General features: G+C 46.2%; 1 protein-coding gene across 1 annotated transcript in view; it reads left to right on the top strand.

Moving 5' to 3' along the window:
- The window catches only part of IGFBP2 (insulin like growth factor binding protein 2), a 99,314-nt gene that overhangs the window by 60,748 nt on the left and 17,722 nt on the right, over positions 1-20,844 (top strand). The gene's annotated exons all lie outside the window — the stretch shown is intronic.

The raw sequence follows: 20,844 nt of genomic DNA, 5'->3' as shown, positions 1-20,844 counted from the left end.
AATTTTCAGAGGCCTGATGGAGACGTGTGTAAAACTCATTTCACCGTAATCCTGTAGTGCAGGTGCACACCACTCTTTAAACATTTGTTTCGGGTAATGCATATACTGATCAAGGGAAAGGCCTTTAAACGTGTTTGAACAGAGTACCAAGGTTTCACCTCTGGTATTCAGACCTCTACATGAACTGGCTCCAACCAGCTGCACATCCCAGCACTATGCTTTAGATCTACCTCTCTCTCTCTTTCTCCGGGGGTGGCCATACTGGGTCAGACCAATGGCCCATATAGCCCAGTATTCGGTCTTCTGACAGTAGCCAGTGCCAGGTTCCCCAGAGGGAATGAACAGAACAGGAAATCATCAAGTGATCCATCCCCCTGTTGTCCATTCCCTGCTTCTGGCGAACAGAGGCTAAAGACCTTTCAGAGCATGGTTCTACATCCCTGCCCATCTTGGCTAATAGCCATTGATGGACCTATCCTCCACGTGACACTATTGCACTGGTGATTCCCTTCTGTGCATTGGACTTCTCTCCAAGTCATTGCAGCACTTTCTTCTCTTTAATCTTTATTTTAAAACCTTGTCTTTCACCTATATTTGACACTAACATTATTGTCATGAATCAGATGTGTGTATGTGTCATCAGTGCCCTCTACTGGGTGGAATCACATCTGTTCAACTTTTTGTCACGGGCCCTATACTGCTCACAGGTAATGGAGATTCCCCATTCAAATATGTAAAAGGTTGTTATAAGCAGGAGGGAGAAAAACTGTTCTCCTTAACCTCTGAGGATAGGACAAGAAGCCATGGGCTTTAATTGCAGGAAGGGAGGTTTAGGTTGGACATTAGGAAAAACTTCCTAACTCTCAGGGTGGTTAAGCACTGGAATAAATTGCCTAGGGAGGTTGTAGAACCTCCATCATTGGAGATTTTCAAGAGCAGGTTAGACAAACACCTGTCAGGGATGGACTAGAAAATACTTAGTCCTGCCATGACTGCAGGGGACTGGACTAGACGGCCGCTCGAGGTCCCTTCCAGTCCTACAGTTCTCTGATTCTCAAGTTCTTGAGGCAGCAGGGTCTGGGTTCTGTCCCTGTGGCTGCAGTGGCAGTGTTGTGCACAGCCATGAAGTCCAATCATAGCTGTCTGTGGTTTAGTTACAATCTGATGTGGCTCTTCCTCTGCTGATGGCTTTGCGCAAACTGAAATATACGGGAACCATGTCACTCACCCCAGCCAATGTTTAAAGGCATACAGCACAGGGCATGACAGTTTAGTACAGGAAGGTAATAAGAGGCCTGCATCCAGGTGTGAAAGTAACTGAGGACAGTTACCTGGTACGGGGCCGGGGCGGCTCCGGCCCCCAGGAGGGGCAGGGTCTCAGGCGGAAGGGGCGGGGCTGGTTGGGGTCAGCATCCCCCAGCCAGCCCTTCCAGGGAGCCTGGCCTGCGCCGCCCTGGGCTCCCGTGTTGATTTAAAGGGCCCAGGGCTCCAGACGCTGCTGCTGTGGTAGCAGCAGCGGTGTCTGGAGCGCTGGGCCCTTTTAAATCACCGGCCCCGGGGCAGCTGCTCCCTTTGAAACCCCCCCCCCCCCCCCCCCCCCCGTCGGCTCAGGGCAGGGAGTTGGGGTGCAGGAGGGAGTGTGGGGTGTGGCAGGGGGTTGGGGTGAGGCGGGGGCTCAGGGCAGGGGGTTGAGGTTCAGGCAGGGGGCTCAGGGCAGAGAGTTGGGGTGCGGGGTGCAGAAGGGGTTCGGGTTCCGGCCCGGCACCGCTTACCTTGAGTGGCTCTGGGGTGGCAGGGGCACGCACCGGGGCCAGGGTAGGTTCCCTGCCGGCCCCGGCCCCGGCCCCGTGCCGCTCCGCTCCAGGAAGTGGCGGGCCTCACTTCCCTGCGGCCCCGGCGGGAGGGGGAGCAGAGAACTTGGTGAGCTGTTCTTGCTTGTGGGTACCTCCCCCGAAGCTCCCATTGGCGCGCTTCCCCGTTCCCGGCCGATGGGAGCTTCAGGGGAGGTAACCACAGGCAAGAACAGCTCACGGAGTTCTCTGCTCCCCCTTCCCCCGGGGCCACAGGGAAGCGGTGCCGGGCCCTCAGCACCATGGGGTTGGCAAATCCGCGGGCCGGATTCGGCCCGGGGCCGTAGTTTGCCCACCCCTGGCCTGGAGGTAGGCTGGGGACGCGGTGCGCTGCGGGGGGCGCAGGAAGCTTGGCGAGCCGCAGGGCCACATGTTTGAGACCCCTGCTGTAGTTATAGGGGTTGCTTGTCCACCACTGAAATAAACGGAGCACAGTAACACTGCATAACAGTTTAGAAGAGGAAGTGAAGGATCTTGAGTCCAGATGAGACTGCGTGGAGAATATCGGTATGTAGAATGTGATCACAGGAGTTCAAATTTGGCCACTTTTCAATGTGTCATTTAAATGTACCATTTACAGAATCTGAAAAACTTGTACTCTTTTGGAGTCCGGACGTCCACCCCAGTAATTTTGTTGTTGTTGTTGAGGATAGGAGTTGCTTTGGCTTTCCAGCTGCGTCTGAAGGGGAGCTGCTGTGCTGTTAAGTGCACATAACTCATCAGCCACCTGAGAGAAGATGCTTGACAGCAGGTGTAACAGATTGTCAAACCAAGCACCACAGCATGAAATTCAGTTGTAACACGGCACTGATAAAGCTGATGCCTTTTGAACATCTTGGTTTCCTGGCATAGGCTGTGGAGGGAGCTATCTGCTTCAGCTTCCTATTGGAAGAGTCAAAAGCCAGCAGCTTACAAGGCAGAATTCTCACATGTGCCAGTCTAGCAGGATTCCTTTGTGGCAGGCAGTGCGCCCTCATGGGGAATGACTTATCAGGCTCAAAAATGCACAGTCCAGAAAATGGCCATGCGGAAGATGGTGTCTGAGAAGTGCGACACCTTTCCCTGAGTGACTTTGGTCCCAAGTGTCGGGAATGGCTCTCAGTCTGCTGTGTCGGAGAAAGAACTGACCTACAGGTTACTGGCAGAGCCAGTGTTATAGATAGGGTCTTCACAGGTGCTACTGTTACCTGACAACCTTGCAGTTTGCTGGTGAAAGGGGTGAGGATGAGCACTGTCATTGGCAGAGCACCAGGTTTTGCAGCCTTTTGGGGCAGCAATACTGGTTTACCAGACTAGAGCCTCAGCTGTAACTTCCAGTCCCAGCTTCCTGCTATTTAGCTGTGAGCACTCTACCAGCAACGGGATTTGGGATGGTTGAAACCCCACTCCCACAATTGTGAGTGGCCCAAGCTCCATTGCAAGTTAGCACACCTGGAGTTGAACAGGAAGGGATGGTGGGCGCACACCAAAGCCCAGCAGACTGTTACTGTAGTGAGGGGGAACCTAGATGGATTGCACTAGTATTATCCATCCCCCAGTGATGGGGACCCACTGGTGTGGCTTGGGAATGGGAAGACAATACAGTTTCCAGCTATTGGCACTCTTCTCCACCCCAGACTCACCCCTTCTTTGCCTGTTTGTGATCTTTAATATGAAGGGCACAAGCAGTTTCAGGCTTAAGGCAGTTGTGAACCTCATGTAAAGGCTTCTTAGGGCTGGAAGTTGACAAACAGATTTGCTGTTAACCCTTTTTCCGGCCACTGCATGAAGAACCTTTGCACTTACTGGAAGGGATTTAAAACGCCCCATGCATCGGATGTAGACTTCCTGGGTTTTTGTTCTGACCACCTGGAAGGATGTGCCAGAGGAGTCTCTCAATGTAATTGTTTGTGAGCTGTAGCTGGCATTAGCACAGGACTAAGTGGGCTGATGGAGGGGAGTGTGGGGGCTGTGTTTTGCTTTTGCTTTTCCTGTTTGTTGTATCTTGGCAAACTTGAAGTTTCAGACGCTGCAGGGGCAGCGAGCTTTTTTTTTTTTCCTGGCGTTGGCTGAGATGGCTTTAGCCAACAACTCTGATTTTTTTCCCAGGGGGATGGAGGGAGAGTGGGAGGCGGGGGAGTTAGCGTGTTAATGCTCTGCAGATTCAGAGCACGCACTGCCAGAACACTTAGGATCGGCTTCAGAGACTAGATGGGAGGCTTTCTTAACGGCCGGCTCTGCTCACATGAGTGGCCTGTGGTGGGAGCTTTCATTCCTGGCTGGGGTGGGGCCCCTGTGGAAAAGGGAAAAAAAAAAAACAAAAACAAAAACCCCTGTTCAGGAGACGGAGGTAAAGCAGGAGTAAAACCAAGAGCTCAATTGAACCAGACATATCTGTTTTTAAAATACTAGCAGATGTGATGGCGGTGGCAGCAGGAGCCTTAATGAAGTAGAGTTTTATTAACTGAAGGTAATGGAGGCATGTGTATGTGCTTGGTAACGGGTTGGAGCACGGATTTATTTTAGGAACAATGAAATTTAATATAGCAGGTGCTTGTAGTTCATCTTTTCTTCCATTCTCTGGGACAGTGTTTGCCAACCTTTTCGGTGTGTGTATGGGGGGGTCACAGTGGAGCTGAAGATGTGCTGTGTTTCAGCCAATGTCGTCCATCTGTGGTCATTAAAGATCTCATGGTGGTGTTCAGAAGAATGAGGGGCATTAGTTACAATGCTCTAATCCAGTTCCAATTTGGCTACTTACAGTCTGACATCTTAAATTGCTCAGTTGGATTCTTCTTCCGTTCCTGTCCCAAACTATTGTACAGTGGTGTTACGTACAGTTAAATAACTGCCCTGTTTCACCCTAGAAATGGCTGCAGTTCAGTGGTAGGTGAAGTGGCCTGCTGTATATCTGTTGTAAAGAGTTTTGAGATGCTTCAGGCTGGAAGGTACAGTATAAATGTCATGTAAGATCACATGTGCACCTGTACACATTGCCAATCTGTTTATCTTCAGAATTTATAGACCTTTAAGGCCAGCTTTCTTTCCTCTTCTTTGTGGCAGCACATCATCACCTAACAATCAGTCTGCCACTGTGGGCATTGTACCTCATGGCCCTATCTTTCTTTAAATAACACCATAATCCTTCCATCTACAACTCTAGACCAATGGAGAATTGAGGGGACTCCAAGGGTAGGTCTACACTGCAAATGAAGGTGTGATTGTAGCACAGGTAGCCATACCCCCTGCTTGCTTTAATCTCACAATGTAAACATGGTGGCATGGGCTTTGGCATGGGCTGGCAACCCAAGGACATGCCATCCAGGAGATGTCTATACTGCAAGTAAAGATATGACTGTAGCAAGGGCAGGCATACCCATGTGAGCTTCACTCTATCATGGGTCACAGTAGCAGTATAGGCTTGGGGGCATGGGCTAGCAACCCGAGCACATGCCCAGATTCCCTGAAAGGTTTGTACTCTGATTGCTAGCCTGTCATGACACCACATCTACACTGCAGGTCTTGTTACCCATGCTAGCCCCATGAGAGAGAGCATGGGTAGGCATACCCATGCTACAATCACACCTTTCACCTGAAGTGTAGACGTACTGGCTGTGTCATAATGCAAAGGAAAAGCTGGTTCTCTGAGTATGTGTGCTTACCAGGTATGTAAAGAAAGGGTGTGTCAGTTGGGAAACCTGGATGCCTGTGAAGTAGCTGCTGGTGTAGGATTTGTATATGGCTGAGTGTTAGACGTGATAATAGCTGTAATGTGAATGCTGCTCACCTCAGGGGATTAAGTTGGAGCAGTGGTCCCCAACTTCTTTCTTCTGGAGCCTTCTCTTATGGTGGATTGGCAGATAGACCATGCACATCACGGCTCCATCTTTTTTTGCTATCCATTTTCTCTGTCTCTTTTTCTGCCTCTGTTTTTGGTCTCCCACTTTCCCCCTCATCTTTCCTTTTCCTTTCTGTTTCCTCCCTTCCTCACCTTTCTGGTTTTGTGGTTCTCCCTGCCTGCTCCCCACTCAGCAGGAGGATACATGCTACTTAATGTGGAGCCATGGGTGACTCCATGGGTGACCCAAAAAGCAGGAAAATTGGAAACAGTCTAACAAAGACATAGTGAAATCCAGCCTGTTTCTGTACAAATGCAAGAGACAAGTAAAAACACTGTATGAAACTGTAGCTGCACGTTGTCCTGAAGTCTTACTTGCACTGCTACCTGTTTGAGAGGAAGTTTCCCCCCGTAGAGGGTGAATGACATTGACAATTTCAGGCTGCAGGACAGGTAGGATTTCGGAACTCCAGGACTGCAGCATGAAAGAAGCAACATGAAAGTTAATGTCTCAGAGAGAAGGCTCTCATGAAGGATATTAGCCACGATGGTCAGGAATGCAACATCGTGCTCTGGGTGTCACTAAACCTCCAACTGCCAGAAGCTGGGACTGGATGACGGGATGGATCACTCAGAATTGCCCTGTTTTGTTCATTCCCTCTGAAGCATCGGGCACTGGCCGCTGTCAGAGACAGGATGCTGAACTAGATGGGCCATTGATCTGACCCAGTATGGCTGTTCTTAAGGCTTTGAGGTGAATAACTTCTTCTGCCTGGTCAGTCTTTTCTCTCTAGCTGATATTTAGTGAGTGCTTCCTCCTCTTAAATTACTTACGCTTTGAACTGCTTGAGTGGGGATAAAGTAATCCTCAGGTTTTAGCCAGATTGTCTGATAATATCTTCATTTATAGAGCACCTTTCATCTCAAGGGACTCCAAAGAATTTTGCAGTCTTAGGCCTTGTCTGTAGGAGAGAATTGCACTAGTTTAACTTAAATAATTTTTAAACTGGTTAAAATTAGTGCAAACCGCATGTGGACATACTTATGTCAGTTTAAGTGTGGTTTATTTTAGTTCAGCTTAAACCAATTCCTAACTGACTTAAGAAAATTGAAATAAATCTGGTTGTAACTGAAATAAGAGTCTTCACACAGGGGTCTGCATTGGTTTAATGAAACCAGTTGTAAATCAGCCCTTTAGTTAAACTAGTGAAACTCTGATGTAGACAAGCCCTTATACTCTGGGATAAATCTGGAAACCCTTACTTGGGCAAACTTCCTGTTGATTTCAGTGGCAGGTTAGCCTGAATAAGGACCTTGGGCATCAGCCAGAACAGCCACCTCTAGGGTTGCACATGGCCATTGTTTAACAGCACTAGTTGGAGAAGTGAAGAAGAATGTCTCTAGCCATTTGAAACTGTCGGGGGATGTAGGTAGGTGGAATGAAGTGCCAAAAGTCAAATAAAAAGGTTGATTACCTCCTTTCAGTAGTCAGTAGTGCTGATAATAGAGATGTAAATTAAGTTGTCAACTCATTTTATTTAAACACTTGTGGCATGGCTGAGGGGGAAGTGTGTTTCTGGGGAGAAAGCAGATAAGAGATTAGTTTGAGGTCTGGTGCTCAGCCTGAGTCAAAGGATATTTTAGTTTCCGAGCTAATCCAGCCCTATAAATCACACTAATGGTCGTTGAAATTGGGGTCTGGAGTTGTTCCTGAGGAGAAGGTAGAAAGGAATTATAATAATGTTGCATTTTTAAAAGGCAGACTATGAGGAAATGCACAATGAGATTTGGGTGGGGACGGGGGGGAAAAAACGTGGATTAAACCACTGTCTGGAAAGGTTTCAGAGTAGCAGCCGTGTTAGTCTGTATTTGCAAAAAGAAAAGGAGGACTTGTGGCACCTTAGAAACTAACAAATTTATCTGAGCATAAGCTTTCGTGAGCTACAGCTCACTTCATCGGAAAGCTTATGCTCAAATAAATTTGTTAGTCTGTCTGGAAAGTTGACTGTGGAAAAGTGAGATGTTATTTTAAGACTAATAATACCAATGGCTGAAGTCCATTCCATTTGCATGCAATAATCATAACAACAATAGAAGCCAATATGGCTGAAAAGGGAAAATGGAGCAATCTGAAAGATGGATGATTAGACAGCTCTAAAATGCAGGGTGAGGTGTTGCTCTGACTTTTTTTTAAAAAAAACTTTACTCATAGTATTTTCCTCCTATTTTTCAATCTTCATGGTTCTTTGCAGATCTTTGAGTGGAAGGTCAGACCTTTGGCAGGGCTACACAGCATCCTTTTCCAAATGCGTGCAAAAATATTCTGTCATAGATTCTGAGGGTCAAATTCTGTCCTTAGGCACCTGCGTGCAGCAGCCCTTGACTTCAGTCGGAGTTTGCTTATGTGTCTCAGGGCAGAATCCAGCCTCTACAAGTTAGAGATGGAGAAGACCTATTTGGTCAGCTACCCCATCCCCAATGAATCAGTGCAGGATTGATTAATAGACTCATGGCCTTTAAGGCCAGAAGGGACCATTAGACCACCTAATCTGACCTTCTGCATAACACAGGCCAGAGAATTTCACCCAGCTACCCCTGCAGTAAGCCCAATGACTGGGTGTGACTAAAGCATCTCTTCCAGAAGGCATCCAGGCTTGATTTGAAGATATCAAGAGATGGAGAGTCCACCACTTCCCTTTGTAGCTTGTTCCAATGGTTCACCACCCTCACTGTTAAATATTTGTGCCTTCTTTCTCATTTAAATGTGTCTGGCTTTAGCTTCCAGCCATAGGTTTTTGTTTTGACCTTTTCTGCTACATTAAAAAGCCCTTTAGCACCCGGTATTTTCTCCCCATAAAGGTACTGACACACACAATCAAGTCACTTCTTAGTCTTTTTGATAAGCTAAACAGATTGAGCTCTTTAAGTCTCTCCCTGCAAGGCATTTTCTCCAGCCTTCAAATCATTTTTTGCCTCTTCTCTGCACCCTCTTCTGGTTTTCAACATCCTTTTAAAAATGTGGACACCAGAACTGGAGGCAGTATTCCAGAATCAGTCTCAACAATGCACAACTCCCCTGTGTATACATCCAAGGATCGCATTGGCCATTTTTGCCACAACATCACATTGCGACTTGCTTGTCCACTATGACACCTAGATCCTTTTCAGAGTCACTCCTTTCCAGGGTATGGTCCCCCGTTCTGTAGGTATGGCTTCCATTCTTTGTTCATTAATGTATGACCTTGCCTTCTGTTTGAATGGGCCTAACTTACCAAGTGACTGGTGATGGAGTATCATCGCATTCTCATAGTGAAGTCTGTTAGACTCTAGAGTAGTCTCTCCACAGAAGACTTTTCTAATATACAGCCTATATGGGCTGTCTGACTTTGCAGGGGTTACAATATGGATTTCACATATGAGCTTGCAGATTCCTAGTCTTGAGGTGATACTGGAAAACTGCACAAGTTTAAGAGTAAGGCAGAGAAAGTGATTCACCTGTCAAAGCATGAGAAAACATGTAACTCCTGTTTACAGGAATTAGGGGTTATCTGTATGAGACTCTGATTCAGCAAGGCAGTTCACATGAGTAATCTCATTACCTTCAGTTGGATTACTCATGTGCATAAATACTTTGCTGAATTGGGCCCTTAATCCCTAGAAAGTTCACAAGGGAGAAGGAAAAATCAAGCCCCCTATTATGCAACTCTTCCCTTTGCACAAGGGAGCCTTCACCGGGGCCTTTCAAATCAGAGCTCTTCCTGTTATTAAGAAATACCTAAATTGTGTCTGAGCTGTCTGCTCTTCATAAAGGTCTGGCTGCAAACAGCTTCAGACTCCACATAGAATCATAGAAATGTAGGGCTGGAAGGGACCTTCAGAGGTCATCAAGTCCATCCTCTGCACTGAGATAGGACCAAGTAAACCTAGACCATCCCAGACAGGTGTTTGTCCAACCTGTTCTTAAAGGCCTCCAACGATGGGGATTCCACAACCTCCTTTTTAAGCCTATTCCAGAATTTACTACCCTTATAGTGAGAGAGTTTTTCCTAATATCTAACCTAAATCTCCCTTGCTACAGATTAAGCCCATTACTTCTTGTCCTACCTTCAGTGGACATGGAGAAAAATTAATCACTGTTTTCTTTATAACAGCCCTTTGCATGTTTGAAGACTGTTATGAGGTCTCCCCTCAGTCTTCTCCCAAGACTAAACATTCCCAGCTTTTTAACCTTTCCTCACAGCCCAGGTTTTCTAAATCTTCTGTCATTTTTGTTGCTCTCCTCTGAACTCTGTCCAATTTATCCACATCTTTCCTAAGTGTGGTGCCCAGTGCCAAGTAGAGTGGGACAATTACCTCCCATGTCTTACATACGACACTCCTTGTAACGGGGTCAGCACCCACCTCTCGTGAGCGCCCCCTTTTCTCTGGCCGATAGTGCCTGCAAACACCGTTCTTTCTCGTGGGGGAAGGAGGCACCCACCTTTCGTGGATGGTCCCCTCTGTCAGTTAGGTGTGAGCCTGCTTTTCTTTTTTGGCCTTACATCAGGGTGGCACCTACCTCTCGCAAGCACCCTTCCCAGCCGCTGGTTCTCTCCGCTGGTCTTCGGCAGCTCAGCCCTCCAACTGAGCCCCACACGCTGTCCCCCCCTTCTGGGGTATACAGGCCAGATTCTTTCTCGGCCCTGGGTATAGGGCTGTAGCTCTAAGGCGTCTTCCCCGAAGCACTGCCTTCTTCAACCACCCAGCCGGGGCCCATCTCGGTACCCTCCGCGAGTGTCCTTTTCAGCAGCCCTCCCTGGGCTCAGCAGGGCCTATCTCAGTACCCTCGCCTGGTCTGGACAGGTCCTGGGCTCAGTCCCTTGGGCTCAGCCTGCCCGCACTGACCTTTTCATGGTCCTGCTGTTACTCTATCCAGCCACCCGGCACTTGGTCTCGGGCAGCCTTCCCTGGTCTCAGTTCTGCCTGGTGAGCTCTCTGCAGTGAGCTGCCCGTGGCCTGCTGTTCGTCTAGCCAGCCGGCCCCCAGTCCTCCCTTGTCATGCTCCACATAGCAACTGACCTCTCTGCTCTGCTGCTTGTCTTATATATAGGGTTCTTCTGGCCCCGGATTGGCCGCCCCTCTGCAGCCACTCTAGACTGGAGGACTTCTCTCTGCTCTCTTCTGGGGTAGGGTGATGCAGGGCCACGAGGCCTCCCACAGGGGGCCTCTGGACCTAGTCCACCCTGCCACACTCCTATTAATACATCCAGAATGATATTAGCATTTTTCGCAACTGCATCATATTGTTGACTCGTATTCAATTTATGATCTACTGTGAGCCCCAGCTGCTTTTCGGCAGTACTACCACCTACACGGTTATTCCCCGTTTTCTAGTGGTGCATTTGATTTTTCATTCCTAAGAGAAGTACTCTGCACTTGTCTTTATTGAATTTCTTCTTGTTGATTTCAGACCAGTTCTCCAATTTTCCAAGGTCATTTTGAATTCTAATCCTGGCCTCCAAAGTGCCTACAACCCCTCCCAGCTTGGTGTCATCTACAGATTTTATCAGCGCACATTGTCCAGGTTATTAATGAAAATACTGAATAATACCAGACCCAGGCCTGACTCCTGCAGAGCTCTACTAGATCTGCCCTCCCAGTATGACCGTGAACTATTGATCACTCTTTGAGTGAGGTCTTTCAACGAGTTGCGCACCCACCTTGTAGTAAATTTCACCTAGACCACACTTTCCTAGTTTGCTTATGAGAATGTCACGTGGGACTATGTCAACAGCTTTATTAACATCAAGATGGATCACATCTACTGCTTCTCCCCGTCCCCTAGGCCAGTAACCCTGTCACAAAGGATTTGTTCTTGACAAATCCAAGCTGGCTATTCCTTATATTCCTGTTGTCCTCTAGGTGCTTACAAATTGTTTAATCATTTGTTCCAGTATCTTTCCAGATATCAGAGTTAAGCTGATTGGTCTATAATTTCCCTGGTCCTCTTTGTTTCCCTTTTTAAAGACAGGTACTATGTTTGCCATTCTTGTCCTCTGGGACCTCACCTGTCCTCCATGAGTTCTCAAAGATAACTGCTAATGGTTCCAATATTGCTTCAGATAGTTCCTTAAGTATCCTATGATGAATTTCATCAGGCCCTGCCAACTTGAATGCATCTAACTTATCTAAATATTCTTTAATCTATTCTTTCCCTATTTCCCTATATTAATTGTGTTGAGCATCTGGGTCCCATTAACTTTTTGAATGAACACTGAAGCAAAATAGGCAGAAAACACCTCAGTCCTCTTGATGTCATCAGTTATTCGCTCCTGCTAAGTAGGAGCCCTCTACTTTCCTTCATCTTTCTCTTGCTCCTAATATATTTAAAGAACCTCTTCTTATTGCTTTTTGTGCCTTAGCCTTTCTGATTTTGTCCCTTACGTGCCTGTGCTGTTGTTTCGTACTCCTCTTTAGTAATTTATCTGAGTTTTCCCTTTTTGTATGATTCCTTTTTGATTTTCAGGTCATTAAAAATGCAGCCATGTTGGCCTTTTACTATTCTTCCAGTCTTTCCTTCGCTTCAGAATAGTTTGTAGTTGTGTCTTTAATTTTGTCTCCTTGAGAAACTGTGAGCTGTTCTTAACTACTTTATCCAGGGGTTCTCAAACTGGGCGTCAGGACCCCTCAGGGGGTCGTGAGCTTATTACATGGGGGGTCGTGAGCTGTCAGCCTCCTCCCCAATCTCACTTTGCCTCCAGCATTTATAATGGTGTCAAATATGTTAAAAAATGTTTTTCATTTATAAAGGTGGTCACACTCAGAGGCTTGCTATGTGAAAGGGGTCACCAGTACAAAAGTTTGAGAACCCCTGACTTTATCCATTAGATTTTCTTCCCATGGGACCTTACTTACCATTTCTCTGAGTTTATTAAAGTCTGCTTTCTTGAGATGCATTGTCCTTATTCTGCTGCTCTCCTTCCTTCGCTTGGAATCATGAAAACGGTCACTTCATGATCCCTTTCACCCAAATTGCCTTCCACTTTCAGATACACATTGGTCAGAATCAAGTCTAAAATGGCTATCCCCCTGATTACTTCCTCCACTTTCTGAAACAAAAAGTTATTTTAAATTTGGGGTCAAGGGTCAAATGGGGAAGTTGCAGTCCAGTTATATTAAGCTGGGCTGTGGCAACAGTCTTAAAAGTAATTAGTTTCTTTTGGTCTGGGGAGATTGCAGCTTCTTTAAGGCTTTTCAGAACAGTGTCAAGAAAGCGCACGATATGCTTCAACACTGAGGTAGAAATCTTTTATGGTGTCACGGCCAGGGAGCACAGCGGGGATTTAGGCCCAATTCAGCAAAGCATTTAAGCACATGCTTAAGTGCTTTGCTGAACTGGAGCCTTTGAGAGTTCACAGCATCAGGACTTGGCTTTTCGGTCGCCCTTCACATCTTCAGAGCACTCCTCGCAGTGTACTGTAAGAGAGGGAAGTGGCACTCAACTCATTTTACATTTTGGGAAACTAGGGCAGAGTAGCTTGCCCGCAGCCCCATGCAATGTGGCAGAGCTAGGAATGAAACCTGGGAGTTGCTGCTTCTCAGCTGTGAGCTCAGTGCACTAGATCGTGCAGCCTTTACCAGGGATTTAGATTTGCAGTCAAAGGTTCACTTGAGGGTTAAGATCTTACCTCTGCAGTTATGTGCTACGGTGGAAATTCAGCAGACGGGTTAGAAGAGAAGGGACAATGAAGAAGAAAAAGAGCAACTACAGTGGTAATTTTTTTTAAATGAGGGGATGTGAGAATAATTTGCTGGATGCTCCAGGGATTTGAATGGGGTCCTTACTTTGTCGTTCTCTGTCCAGGGGTAATGTTGTGGATAATGAGGTACTGCAAGCAGGATTGTCAGGTTTGCAGTTGGATATAAAAGGGTTAGATCAGAAGTTCCCAAATGGTGGTCTGTGGACCACTGTTGGTCCATGGAGAGCTGGATGGTCACATGATACTGGCTCACCTTCCATATGTCCACCTGTAAATCCTATTAAAAGGAAGCGAACGATACTTAAATCCTTCCCTAATGTTGTTTTTCCATTTAAGCAATTGTTGTAGTTGCCATAGGGATACTACGTGCCCATGAATGGGAGAAGTGTCCACAAGACAATTTCTGAATTACTTTGGGTTAAACGGCTCAAATAGCAATCGAGGCAACACACGCTAAGTTGCCAGTTTTGTTTTCTTTGCTTCACTGAAGGTGCATATTGGGATGATCAAGCAACTGTTCTTTCAGATCCATTTCCTGGCTGGTATGATGTTGCACCTTTCATCTTAACGATTAATCTAGACCTGGATCTAGAATATGCGATGTAGTCCATGCGCAGAGCCTCTTCAGATTCATAAGGTGGCATCGGTTGTGCATCGTCACACATTGGTTCCTTCTTTGGTATGGGGAGAGCACATATCTGATCCCGAAAAAGAGATCCAATCACTGGAAAGGGAAGATGAGGGCCTGGGATGACCTCCCCTCTCCATCGTCTTTGCTCCAGAAGCTCATTATTTTACATTGAACTGCTAGCACCCACACCGCCGTTGCTGAACAGTGATTGTCAAGTCCGTGAGCTTTGAAGGATTTTAAATTGTTTCCTGTGGATTGCTACAGCCAAAGGAGAGCACTGGGCACCCTTTGGATCACCTCCGTGCCAGCAGCCCGGGACAAGAAGAGGAACTTGCTAAGCAACAACCAGCCAGAACATACCGTTCTCCTGCTTAATCATTTACTCCCTGCTTGCATAGATAGGCTGAAAAGAGCGGACAGTAGAAATTGTGTTTTTTTTTATGCAGTGCCTTTCAGCCAGAAGGATCTCAAAGCACTTACAAATTATGGGTTGTTCACCAGTTCTCACACGGGCAGCTTTTAAACACCTTTTGACTTAAATGGGAGTTTTATGGATGCCAAGACTGCAACATCAGGCTGTGTGAGTGAGTGTGCACGTGTAATGAATGATTGTTCAATGGGTTCTATCAACTAAATCACACAAGGACTCTGCAATCCTAGAGAACATTATGGAACCTGCCCCAAGGAGCTCACAAACTAAACTAGACAAACAGTACAGTTCAGATACATCAATGGTGGATTAAAACCCTTCTCTGAAATCAGTGCAGGTTATGTATAATAGGGTTCCTTCTGTGGATCATCATGGGACAAGTGTGCTTTTAAGGAGCAATGTGAATGAAGAGGGAATGGCTGTGTGGGGCACAAGAAAGGGGAGGGCATTCCAGGGAGTGCATGGAAGACTTGAATGGGAGAAGGATACAAGAGGGACATTTCAGAGTCCAGCTTGGGGGAACAGGTGGAAGTGAGAGCTGAGCTGTGGAGGGCAGTCAGAGCACTGCCCAACCTTGATGGTCAGAATGAGGATCTTTAGTTTGATGGGGAGGACAAGAGGAGTCAAAGAGGGGAGTAACATTGTCTGGGTGGTGGGCAAGGAAGACAGATTTACCAGCTGCATTTTGTATAGGCCACACAGGAGGAGGGTGCAGTGGTCAAGGCCAGAGTTTGTCAAGGTATGGGTCAGGGGTTTTGCAATGGAAACAGAGAGGAGATGGTGGATTGTAGAGGAAAATGTGACAGTGTCTGGTAAGAGCCAGAATGTGGAAGCAGAGGAGTAGGGATACTTGAATCTGGAGCCTGCATGGTAGGGAAGATAGTGGGAAGGGAGGAAACAGAAAACTCATTTTTTGCCATATTAAATTTGAGAGGGCAGCAAGACATCCAGGGGAGATGATGGAGACTGGACAGAGGAGGTCCAAGATAGATAACATAATGAGGGGCACTAGATTTGAGTTAGTGGCAGAAAAATGGTAGCCAAAACCACAGGAGTTTGAGGCTGATCCAAAAGAGAATATAAAGGGAAAAGGGGAGGCTCGGAGAATGGAGTCCTGAGGGATCTAGCTGGACCATTTTTGATAGGAGCCCAAGGAGACTCTGAGGCAGCAGTCTGACAGGTACGTGGAGAATCAAGAGAGGACAGAACTGTCGAAGCCAAGACAGGAGATTGCATGGAAAAGGAGGTGGTGACTATGTGAAAATCAGCACCCAGCAGAGGATGCGAGATGAAATTACAGCAGTAGCCTCAGGTGGCACATGGCACCATCACACAGCAACACTGCATGATACTTTAGGACAGGAAGGGAGAATACTGTATCCAGTTAAAACTGCCAAGAAATTTTAGGTAGGGAAAATAAAATTGAACACACTGGAATGTGTCCAAGGCACTGGGGTTAATTAACTATCTGAGAGTTAACCAACCCTTTCTGAGCCACTAACTCACAGTGTGACAGTAGGAGAACCCAGTAGAGTTCCTAGCGCCTCACTCACCCTAGCTGGAGAAACTGAACAAGAGGAGGAGCCCCAGTGGAAAAGTTTGAGTGGCTAATCAATAAAAACATGTAGAGAGAGGGGCAAGTCTCTCTCCTTTTGCATTTCCAGAATCTGGCCCCAAGGGAAGGGGGCCTTATCACATTTCCTGCAGCAAATGAGAGACCGTGGTCTAGGTGACACCAGTTCTTCCCTGCTAGGAAGCCTCTGGGCTGCTTTCTGAATGAACAGAACTAAAAAGGCAAAGGCGACACTTCCATTGACTTCAGTGGGCATTGGAGTTCACCCAGATCCTCTCTCTCTCCTCTTCCAATTCTCTCCTTTCCTCACAACTCCCCCCAACTTCCCCTCGCTCTCACAGCCACCCCATTCACCTTGCCCTCCTCCTTGCTGGTTCTGTTCTCACTACGGCCTTTCCCACCATCCACGTCAATCCCCCCGTGTTTCTTTGGAGTGAGTAGTTGTGGGGTGATAGTAAATGCTGAGCTGTAACCCGTTCAGGGAGATATAACAAATCCTGCTTGCTTCTGCAGCTGAACTGTAAGAAAGTGCTTCCACAGAAGACCAGGTGGCATATAAAAGGTGACATGCATCAACCCAAAGCCCTGTGTTTGTGAGCAATGTCAGTGAGCAAACAAGCCGGGGATTTTGTGTGGGTGTGTGTGTGTGGGTGGAGAGATCACATGGGAACTTTTGTTCTTTGAAGCGCCTGTTTCAAGGAAATCGGAACACTGATATGACTGCTGCTGCCAACCTCTTTCTCGGCTATCTGAATTCCACGTGAACAAAATTTTTCTCTGGAGCCACTGCACAGGAACCTTTGCCCAAGTTGCTCCTGAAAACGCTAAGATGACTTCAGAAGAGTCACAGGGGACAGCTGGACGGGTGGGTGTGATGTTTATGTGCTCCCTCCCCACCCTTTTCCGTGTAATCTTTCTGCAGCCATCCCTATGGCTTTCATTCAAAAACAGTGTCAAAAAGACAGCTTTGCTTTAATGAATACTGGCTTTTTTGGTGTTTTGCTCCAACTTGATTTCATATTTATAACGACACTCTTGTGTCTTTGTGGGTGGAGTGTGGTCTAGTGATTAGAGCAGGGAATGAGGATTCAGGACTCCTGGGTTCTCTTCCTCTGTCACTGATTTGCTGTTTGTCTTGGGGCAATACGCTTAACCGCTCTGTGCCTTAGTTTACTGATGTACAACATGGGGACAATACCTCTCTCTCAGGGGTGTTGTGAGGCCTAGTTAATTAATTGTAAAATGTTTTGATGTCCTCAGATGAAATTTGCTGTAGCAAGCAGAGTGCCATTATTCAAGAGAGAAAATAATGTGTACTTTTGGGCCTCTAAGGCCCTGATCCTCCAGTGAGTTCACTGTAAGCGGCTCCCTGTGCAAGTGCAGAACTCCACTGAAGTTAAAGGGTCTCTGGGTGAGTGCTGGGGTCCATGTGAGTGGAGTTCATTGCAGGACTGGGGCCTACATCAGCACTTAGGCATTCTGTAAACATGTGAGATAGACAAGTCGTTGAATTTGTCACAGTGCATGTGAGCTGTTGCTAAAGAAAAACAAATAGACACAGAATGGTGCTCAAAGGAAGGACAGGAACACATTGCATGCTGCCCATGCAGCTCGTGGTTCAGGTTGGAGCTGTTGCCCTAAAGGAATGCTATTGGGAGAAGTCCAACCTGCAATTCAGATGTGTTCGGGAGCTGATACAATTCATCCTCGTTGTCATAATAACGGTTTTTGTTATAGTGAGACTGATTCTGAGGGCCTCAATGTGATATAGGTGTTCTACCTGAGCCCCCTAGAGAGCACGAATTGGCCTCCCAAAGACAGAAGCAATGGAAATTGGTGCCCGCTTTTGGAAGTTTTGGTCAGACTGTGCAATGCATTACAGACATTAGCTGATGTACTTTTTAAATGGGCTTTAATTGCAGCCAAATCTTAACCTTAACCTTATTGAAGCTAATGGGAATTTTCTATAGAGAAAGTTGTGAGAACTCATTTTCTTGGCGCGCCCGGAGGTATTCCATGGACTCCCCATCAATGCATATTAGGTAGCACTTCTGCTATCTGCTTTGACTTCTACCACAAGTGACCCCGCCCTGTGTGAAACACTCTACCTTTTGGTCCAAAAGAGAACAGGAGATGTTTTCCACATGCCATATGAAAAATGAAGAACTATAAAACATAATAGTTTTGAATCTTAGCACTGCTTTTTTAGTAGATATATTTAGTGTGCATTGAAATTGGTTGGCAGAAGGGTATATGACAAATGGATTAGAGATGTATCACAAAGGCAAACCAGTGCTTGCCCCACCCAATACCTCAGGGTCAATGGGTGCCATACTTGGTTCTGGATAGATTCATAGTGGTTTTCAAAAGGAATCGCTTCTCTCAGGCAACATTAAAAAAACATTTGGCTGTAAAAAGTCACTATTTAGCTCAGTCTTCTGTGTGCTCTTCCAGCCTTGAGTCCTTTTTCTCTCTTAGCTTTTGCTGCTGCATACTGATTCCTGCACTAGGGATGCCTGCTTTCTCTTTGAAATGGATTCTGTCAAATGTAATCCTCATCCAGGCCAGTCTGCCCCACGCACATACACACACACAGCTTGAACACATTACAAGTATTAAAGGACTCGCATTGCTTTCCAAGCATGGGCCGTCTTCTCTGCTTCCTCATTTAGCTCTTATTTCTTCGCTCATTGTAGAGCGGAAGTCCTTGTAGCTGATTTTAACGCAGCGCAGCAGCTGGAAACAAGGAAAGTCAGTTCGATATGTCCAGCCAGCTCTTCGGAGGCCACCAGCAAATACTCCATGGATCACTGGGGTCTACCAAATATAGTTTTAGAACCACTGATCTAGGGAATGGAAGAAAACAGGCTGGCCACTTTGTCACCTCCCCTATTGAGGAACAACCTATGCAAAGAAATATGTCACACATGATGCTCTGAAAGAATCAAGATCTGAACTTTGATGATGGTGATCCTTCCTCCCCCCCTATTACCCAGCTGCAGGTCCCCACCTCATAAGAGCTTTATTCTAACGTCTGTCAGCTGCATTGTCATGCCACAGCCCACTTACAAGACTTTGACAAGAAGAACTGGAACTGGACATGGAGCCGTACAGAGTCTGCAGCCCTGCCCTAAGAAAAATTGCTACAGCTTGCACGTAGCCCTTGCAATCAGCCCCAGGTAGGGCATGTTTTAGGAGGCCAGTCCAAAGGTGATGAAAGCAAGGATCACCATGGACAGATCTGCGTCAGAAAGGAAGGGATGCAGTCTCTACCAGCTGGAGATTTCTGGCTCCTGCTGCAGTTTAACTCTTATGATCACATTGTTTCCAAAACCATTCTCTCCCATCTCCAGCGTCTGTGCTCACATCCAATGTTTTCTTTGGTTTTATATTTGTTAGCTTTGGGGGGAAAATGGTATGAAAATATCAGAAGCAGATTTTGTGAATGAACTAGCTGACAAGATGTTTACCATCTGGCCTTGTTTTACTAGAACAATGCTTACTTGGGCAAATTTATATATATATATATTTCAGTGAGAAGCAGGAAGCAACAGGAGTTGATCAGGAAAGGACTGGCTGGCCCTGCAGATTTACTTGCTTTCCATTAGCTCGTACTCATGGGTTTTTTCTGAACGAAGCCGTGGAGAAGCTTGAGTGAAATAGCACCATTTCATTTTCTCTGTTGGTCGTAAATCCTGACCTTATTGGCAGGCACACCACTCATTCTCAATTGTAATTTACCAGCATCTAGAGTTGAGTATGTCTAGGAAATGGGTAAAACTTGGTCGTGTTTTTGAGTTCTGCTTTATAACACTAAAAGGCTAAAATCCTCAAATGACTTTCAGAAAGCTGGGGCTTGGCACAATATTTGTTTTTTAATTCTATTCATTTTAAAGGCAATTTAATTTGCCATCGTCCCCCCACACCATCATCTGTTTCTAATTAAATTGGAGACTGTGATATGTAAACAATTAAGATTCTTATTGGAAAGTAATCCTTGCCCAGCTCCTAAGATGACATGGAGAGCCTTAAGTATTTTCTCTCTGTGTCTTGAGAGCACACTTATGTCCTGACGTAACATCATGTTGTAGAAATATGTAAATGTTTTACAAGCTTAGTCTCCTAGGAAGCAGGACAGAACCATAAAATTAGGACTGTTTTGTGAACTGTGGTATGGCCCATGCATCTATATTCCATGACACACAGTTCTAACGTTACTTCACTTTGTGTCCATTGCTGACATCCAAAGTGCTGGATTGCTTAAAGTGAAATTACATCAAACTGTAAACACGAATCCCAGATTATTTCAGATTTAGTTACTGGTATTCGTTGACATGTTGTAGGTTTTAAAGGCTGGAGTCCTACATTTGGTTCTTTACATGTTGAAAGATACTGTACGCATGTCTCTTTTGAGAGATGAATAAGGCCTAGCTTTTGTCACAGTGGTAGCTAATATGAGCTCCAGGCTCCTAAAGAATGGAGAAAAATCTACCAAATATTAGACTGTTGTAATGACTGGTTCATGTGTGTGCATTCCAGTACTGTCAACTGAACTGCTCCTCTGTGTCTCCTCGGCACTGTACTGCCAACAGCTAGTGAAGGTTCTCTTTTAGAAGTGAGAGTTGTCAGGGCTTGTGCTTTTGAAGCAAGCTGGAGAACCCATTGCTACCGCATAATGCCTGTGGTTTGCAGCAGAGTGACAACCATGACCTAGGTGGCAATAGATTGATCGCAATGTTACACATTCTGTTGTAGGAGAAACAAAAGGTGTGCAGAGTTTTGGAGTAAGCCCAACTGTAACCTT

Source organism: Chelonia mydas, chromosome 11 (genome assembly GCF_015237465.2).
Source record: "Chelonia mydas isolate rCheMyd1 chromosome 11, rCheMyd1.pri.v2, whole genome shotgun sequence".
NCBI lineage: Eukaryota > Metazoa > Chordata > Testudines > Cheloniidae > Chelonia > Chelonia mydas.
Note: the sequence above shows the minus strand (reverse complement) of the source record. Positions and strands in the feature narration are given on the sequence as shown.